At 39.6% G+C, this 7,934-nt stretch overlaps 1 long non-coding RNA gene across 1 annotated transcript in view; it reads right to left on the bottom strand.

The window, feature by feature from the left end:
• Positions 1 to 299: 299 nt before the first annotated feature.
• The window catches only part of LOC148675437 (uncharacterized), a 46,847-nt gene continuing 39,212 nt past the window's right edge, over positions 300 to 7,934 (bottom strand). The window contains exon 4 of the long non-coding RNA XR_015935598.1: positions 300 to 1,412. This is a non-coding gene — a long non-coding RNA (uncharacterized LOC148675437). The remainder of the gene's footprint in view (positions 1,413 to 7,934) is intronic.

Here is a 7,934-nt window from a genome sequence, read left to right as displayed (position 1 = left end):
GATTCAATTTATTTATTGACTTGCCATTATAATTTATCACCAACATAGTCTTACAATGGAATTCTTAAGCTAGAAATAATACATTATATAAAATACTACTGAAGTGAAAATGGTACCATGTTGCAAGGCATTCTGTGATGGTTCTTAAAAACAGGATTAGAACATAAGCTAATTACTCACCAGAGGCACAAGAGGTGAAAAGGTAGGCTTAAGGCAAATCCTTCTGCAAAGAACAAAGGTGAATAAAAAAGCTTAAGTGAGAACCCATCCTGCTTAAGTGAGTTGTTATCAAAGAAATGTACAGAAAAAATGTATACTACATTATACTAAATTATACACTTTTGTATCACAAAACATAGGCAGATAACATTTAGTCAAGTCCTGTCTACAAGTATTTTAAACTGTATGTACATATGGAAAAAAGAAATGCAATATTTTCTGGAATGAGAAAACTATAGTTATACAGTAGCTTATGTACTTTCACAAAAAGGTTTCAATTTGTTTTTAGCCCTCTGACCAGCAATACAGTTTGTGCAGTGAGGCATTGCAACTTGAAAATCACACAAAAGCTCATTAGGAGCACTTTTACCCAACGAGGTCCAGCTGAAACAATGCCTGATCAGGTCACCTTTAGAAAGGCCTTAATTCAAAGCTTAGGTCGCTGTAAGAAAAATGCCACACTTAGTCAGTTTTCTGTGCATTCCATAGTGCCTCCAATGTCACCAGAAGCAAGGGAGAGGGCCATTGGCATGCTGCAGGCAGGCATGTCATGTGCCAGCGTTGCCAGACACTATGGAGTGAGCCGCTCCACTGTGTCCTGACTGCAGAGAAGGTTTCAGCAGTTAGCAGACCGGCAGGACAGATGACCGTCCAAGATCTGGTTGCCCTCAAGTGACCACACCAGAGCAGGACAGACACATCAGACTGGTCCATCTGAGAGATCGTTTCAGATCTGCCACCCGTACTGCTGCTGAAACTGCCAGCAGACACAATGCCTGCATTAGTGACAGGACAGTGAGGCTCCATGCTGCAGGCCTTAGAGCAAGGTGACCTGTCAGAGGCCCTCCGCTCACACCTCCTAGATGTCCCACCCGACTGGCTTGAGCCAGACAGAGGCTGCGGTGGACTTGTCAGCAGTGGCATCAGGTCCTCTTCACAGATGAGTCACCCTTCAGTAATCCATGCAGACGGGAGGGCCAGAGTGTGGAGGAGGAGGTGTTGCGTTTCTTTTTTCCATCAGTACATATTCTGACATAAGGTAAAAGTAATATAGTTCTCAGGGCTGGAGAACGACATCCTCAGGAGAAATGTTGACACTTGTAGAGTATAAACCTACAGTATGGTATTGCTGTGGCTCGTCCTGTAGGATGCTGGAATGCGGCCGATGAGGGTCTATGTTCAAATCCGCAGGTCTGCACAGACCATAAAGCACAAAGTATTTGCCAGCAGCCATTTCACCCTGCAACTCACAACTGATAACCCACTGAAGCCCAGCAGATGTGAGCCTGGCCAGTACCTGGGAGGGAGACCTCCTGAGAAAAACTAAGGTTGCTGTTGGAAGTGGTGTTAGTGGGGCCAGTAGTGGGCGCTCACTTTGGGGTCTGTGTAGGTCCTAATTCCCTAGGGACGGGGACACTATACTGTAAAAAAGGTGACGTCCTTTGGATGAGACATAAAACAGAAATCCTGACTCTCTGTGGTCATTAAAAATCGCTGGGCGTTTCTCGAAAAGAGTAGGGGTGTTATCCTGGAGTCTTGCCCTAATTTCCCATTGGCCTTTACCAATCATAGTCTCCTAATAATCCCCATCTCTGAACTGGCTTCATCACTCTGCTCTCCTCCCCACTGACAGCTGATGTGTGGTGAACAGATGGGCGCACTATGGCTGCTGTCAAATTGTCCAGGTGGGGCTGCAAACTGGTGTAGGGGAGTCCCCATTACATATGAAGCTCATGAGTGGAGTGTCCAGAAAAGCGCTATATAAGTTTAACAATTATTATAATAAATTATCTTTTGAAAATAAATCAATAATTGTGAAATATGCAACACATTATTTAATGTCTAAAAAACTAAAACACCTTTCCCAAAATAGTTTAATTTCTGTTTTTTTTTTCATGGAAAAGTAAGACATCAAATACAGTATCTATCCAAAACTAAGTTAAATGATTTTCAGCATTATTTTTCTTGTATTCCTTGTTTCCTTTATTTGACATGTAAAATATCACATTCCTTGGAGCCAATGCTTTGTTGAAAATCCCATGGTGCACCACAAAAGGATTGTCAGTACATTGTTTTTATCTCTGTATTGCAACAGATCTAAATATATCTGAATATTCTGTCTTTCGTCACCCGGTTTCCTGTCTTCTAAAAGAGGAATTTACCCCCCTTTCCTTTTTATAGTGTGTACAAGGTTCACTGCAGCCAAACACATTCCACACAGGTTTATATGAATGCAATAGTGAATGTTTCACTTGATGATATATGCATTGTGGTGGATGGCCCTGTGGCTAAGTGTTACGACCCCAAGTGTCTAGGGGTAGGGAAAGGGGAGTAACATTTAGGATAATTCTTTTGGAAGCAGGTGGGTTCTGGTGAGGGACTAGGAAGCGTGATAACAAAGGTGGGTGCAAAAGTGATGATTTTAAGTTGAATAAGTGACTGGTAAGACACGATAACACACAGGGTAAGAAACTAGAGTGGTGCCAAAGAAAAGAAAATAACAAACAAAATGGAGCTGTCTAGGAAAGTAAGGGAAAGCTAACCTGACTACAAAAGAAAACCCGAAACACACGGTCTTCGGCGTCTTCAACACCCTAGCTAACCTCCACTGACTACCCAAAACCATACAAGACAAACGGCACTCACCCGTACTAGACTAGTGTTACTAATACAAAATCAACTAAGTGTATAGAATGTACCCAACAACCTAAACTAACCTTATACACAAAAGTTCACACAAAAACTAAAACACAAAAAAGTAAACTAGGAATACAAATCTGGGAAAATGAGAGTAATCAACAGGAACAGGGTACAAAAGAACACAAAGTTTGAACATGTAACACGTTAGGGCAAGGTAATGGCAAAACAAGGATAAACACAATCAAACAAAGTACAAAGAAACGAACAGAAACCAACAAAACAACAAAGCCGAAGCTATACGAAAATACAAACAAAAAAAACAAAACAACAAACCAACAAAACCGAAGCAAAAGCAAAATGAAGCGATAACCAAAGTGAAATGAAGCAAAGCAAAACCAAGCGGGACCGAAGTCAAACGAAAGGCCTCTCCTTCCTGAAAACCTCCATGTTCTATACTGAATAAGATGCAGTCTGATTGGCTGAGAGGCTGACTGATGATGATGTCATATGGAACAGTGGTGTAATGGTGGGCCAATGGGGAAGGGAGAACAATCAAAGGTCAGCAGTGTGGAACATAACAAAAAAACACACACAGAGCACACACTGGGACATAACACTAAGGATATGCACCTGTGGCTGGAAGGTTGCTGGTTCGTATCCTGCGGCCAGCAGAGGAATCCTACTCTGTTGGGACCCTGTGCAAGGCCCTTAACACCAGTTGCTCCAGGGGAGCCACATAAATGGCTGACCCGGCGCTCTGACCCCAAGCTTCTCTACCTGTCCATGTGTCTCATGGAGAGCAAGTTGGGATATGTGAAAAGACAAATTCCTAATACAAGAAATTGTATACGGCCAATAATGTGATCTTGTCTTATCTTATTTCAGTATAAAAGTGTCAGATAAAAAACATTGTTCAATCGTTTTTGCTTCAGGTGATTGTAGAGATCAATCCAGCACAAAAAGGAATGTGTATACGCAAAGTGGTCCAAGCATTTTAATGTTGGAAAATAAGCAGTCAACTACAGTAGAAGGGGGATACTGGCCTGTAACACTATCCTGTATAATAAGTTCTGATCAAAACTCCATTAATTTCACTCCACACCATCATAACTCCTCTTCCAAACTACAACACTGATATGTTTTTTTCACAAGTGCAGAAACATTCATTAAGCTTACAATATGTGATATTGCTGACAGAAGGGACCTGAGGGTCTACTGCATTTCCCTGAAGAGAACATCGTTGTGTATTTCTTTATTGTCTTTCACTATGGTATTGAAACTGTATTTTAATGTAGGGCATATGAAAATGAAAGGAGTAGAATACGTTTCAAATAGTGTCTCATAATAATTTGTTTTCCTGGATAATCTGAAGACCAGTTATAATAGTATTGTTTACAGGGACAGGATGTAGTGTCTTATGATCAGTGTCTTTGGTTGGTATTATTGTAAAACCTAACATGTTACTGCCTTGAAATTAGTGCCCAAATTTCACATTAACACCCAGATGGACAGCGTCTATAAAATCAGTGTTTACCATAGGTCTGCTTTAAAAAAAACAGACAATGATGTATATAAGCAGGCGTATTGTACATACGATATTTGATGGAGTGCTGCATTATGTTTTTCTGGACAATTTGTTTCCAATTATGTATTAATACAAAGTGGCTTTCATGCACTGCTTACATTTAATTTAGTTAATTTAAGGCTTCACCATTGTGTCTCTACAAGGTTATTTCCAAATAATAATAGGGAATGAACTATGCAGACCATATATCACATGCCAATAACATTTTCCATTGTATTAAAAACATACATTTATTAAGTTGTCTTTATTATTTTAAGTATTTCCTTATGACCTACAATTTAGTTTAAATGCAACTTTTTTGCTTAAAATTATGCACAATAACACATAGCATATGTCCATGAGTAGAACTTATTTTGTACTTCTTTGTCATTTATTTCTTTTATAAATTGCCTTTTAGAGCTTAGCCAAATTTTATTAACCCAATAGGAACTAATGGTCTCCATAAGGTGGACATATTTGCTATGATAAGATGGATTAGTGTGAACCACATGAAGTCATGGAGATTTAATACAATTCTCAAAGCTGTAATAAGCACTTCTATTTGAGATCTTAAATCATTCCTACAAATTTATTGAAACAATGTAGTACAGTCTATTAAATGAAAGGGTCTATAAAAGAGGAAATGAGAAAATAAGTTAATAATTGAACGACAATCTATCTTTAAAGCCATATGTGACCAACAACAGAGTGTTGCCCTTCACTGTATTTTCATACAGTTAAGGTATTAAATTAAAAAAATTGCAGAAATTTATTTTGTATTTACAGGTTGTATTTCTGTCAGAGAGCACATACTACAAATAAAATGCTTTTCTAACAAGAATAATGAAACAAGTCAGTACATTCCAGTACAGGATAAACTTTCAGCCAGTCTAATATTTGGTCTTTTTTCCAAATGTAGCCTTGGTCATTAGCAAATCCTGCAGCCTGCAATTTATTAGATTCAATTTGATCATTCAATATTGAATTGGTGGATCTTAATACACTATGAAATACCAAAGAAGCAGTCACAGGAAAGCATTTTCACAGATGCTTTGTGTGTTTAAGTATATTTGTCCTCCATAATAATCCCTCTATTTCTGAAGACAGTCTTCTGGGATTTCTCTGAGTTGCATTGTATACACAATTAAAAATCACAGCTCCTGTTCAACGGTGTTCATAATGGATCACACTCGCAGATGTATACCAACATGTTATGAAAGGTGACAGATAAATTACTCAGTGTAATTCATACACACCTTCAAAAAGAGAATGTTTTATGTAGAATTTTTGCATTATAATAATAATAATTGCTTACACTTATATAGCGCTTTTCTGGACACTCCACTCAAAGCGCTTTACAGGTAATGGGGACTCCCCTCCACCACCACCAATGTGCAGCATCCACCTGGATGATGCGACGGCAGCCATAGTGCGCCAGAACGCTCACCACACATCAGCTATCAGTGGGGAGGAGAGCAGAGTAATGTAGCCAATTCATAGAGGGGGATTATTAGGAGGCCATGATTAGTAAGGGCCAATTGGAAATTTGGCCAGGACACCGGGGTTACACCCCTACTCTTTTCGAGAAGCGCCCTGGGATTTTTAATGACCACAGAGAGTCAGGACCTCGGTTTTACGTCTCATCCGAAGGACGGCGCCTGTTTACAGTATAGTGTCCCCGTCACTATACTGGGGCATTAGGACCCACATGGACCGCAGGGTGAGCGCCCCCCGCTGGCCCCACTAACACCTCTTCCAGCAGCAACCTTAGTTTTTCCCAGGAGGTCTCCCATCCAGGTACTGACCAGGCTCACACCTGCTTAGCTTGGGTTGCCAGTTGTGAGTTGCAGGGTGATATGGCTGCTGGCAATTCCAAGCATTCCAAGCTGTGAATTACACACATTTACTCTATGTGTGTCAAGCAGACAAGGAAGCAGTCTCATGCACCTTGTAATCCACAGATTCTTTTTGAATTGCTACGTTTACGAAAGACAGAAGATGCACAAGTTATTATTATAAATTAAATTAAGATACAGTACACAAAAAGGCATCTTACACCAAAAAGGTCCCCCTATCCTTTCTGCTCTTCCCTATGTTGATTCAACCTTTTGTCCATTGCTTCAACTTATAGCACTTTAGTTTTGCTTCCTTCCATTGTTCAAGACCCCAGGTCTAGTCACTGCAGGTCTGGATAGAAGAGATGAAGAAGAATACACATCTGTAGGCTCAGTACACTCTTGGCACGAAACAAATGGAGGCAGAGGAAGACAGCAAGAAAACGAGAAAAGGTTGATGACCACTCATAGCCAGAACAATCTCTAAATACTGTGGCACCCCATTTACTGACTTGCTTGGCCAGTGTACTGTAACACCAGCAAAACAAGGCAAGCAAAGACAGTTATTTCAACCTAGGGTACTGTATTTTACATAGATGTCACAGAATCACATAACCAAATGTTTTGCTAGTTTTGTTGGACAGAAAGCTTTGCTATCCAATACTGGTAACTAGGGCTCCCAATTTGGGTGTATTACCTAATTAGACCCAATTTAAGTGCCTAAATGTTCTACTGCATCTGTGGGAAAACCCAGTAAATACCCAGCTGGGCTTCAGACTGTATTTGAATAAATGTATTAACTGTTGTCTATGATGGGAAGCACCGGGGCACAGTGGTTAATATTGCTGCCCTGCACACTGGCACTCTAGGTCCAACTCCTGTGTGTGTCTGTGTGTGCGCTGCAATGGACTGGTGTCCCATTCAGGGTGTATGCTGCCCTGGGTATATGTGCCCATTGCCTGCTGGGATACACTCTGGCTCTCCCTCTGTTGGACAAGAACATGGATGAATGTTGTTTGTGATTCAAATGGAAGTGTGATGCTAGTGACAGGAAAATAACCTACCTGTGTTAGAAATTGTGGATTCTTATACAAATATGTATTATTTTTTATCAGTATAATAGTAGAAAAGTATTAAGGCTCTTGCTTCTGTTCCAGTATTTCCTCCATGAGCTTTGTGTTTTACCCCAAAATATTCAGTTGTAGAATTAGTTTCCCTTTTTAAAATGGCATAGAGTGAAGAAGCTAGGTTCTGTTTTTCCAGTTTGTATTTAATGTTGGGGGAAAGCTAGTTTTAAGATGTAATCCACTGCAGTTATGGATTTTTCAATTAATAAGAAGTTGGGGGAAATTAATTTTAACAGATAATGTATTACTTTATATAATAACTGTACACACAAACTAAATAGATAACTGCAATCAATGATTTAAAAAAAATATTTGCAACATGTTATGCAAATAATTTATAGAAATTTGTACAAAATAAAGCAGATTTGAACAGGCAAAAGATTCTGATAATTATTTTAATATTTAAAGCAGCCATTAGCATAACAAGAATGGTGGAGTGTGTAAAAGAGAGAAAATCCATCTGAAAGCATACCAGCAGGACTTCAAAGCAAAGGCATCTACTATTCATGAATGAAACCCGGCCTTCAAGGTAAAACAGAACTCAGAATT

Source organism: Lepisosteus platostomus, chromosome 3 (genome assembly GCF_059453375.1).
Source record: "Lepisosteus platostomus isolate fLepPlt1 chromosome 3, fLepPlt1.hap1, whole genome shotgun sequence".
NCBI classification, from domain to species: Eukaryota; Metazoa; Chordata; class Actinopteri; order Semionotiformes; family Lepisosteidae; genus Lepisosteus; species Lepisosteus platostomus.
The sequence above is the reverse complement of the archived record's forward strand: the minus strand, read 5'-3'. Positions and strand labels throughout refer to the sequence as shown.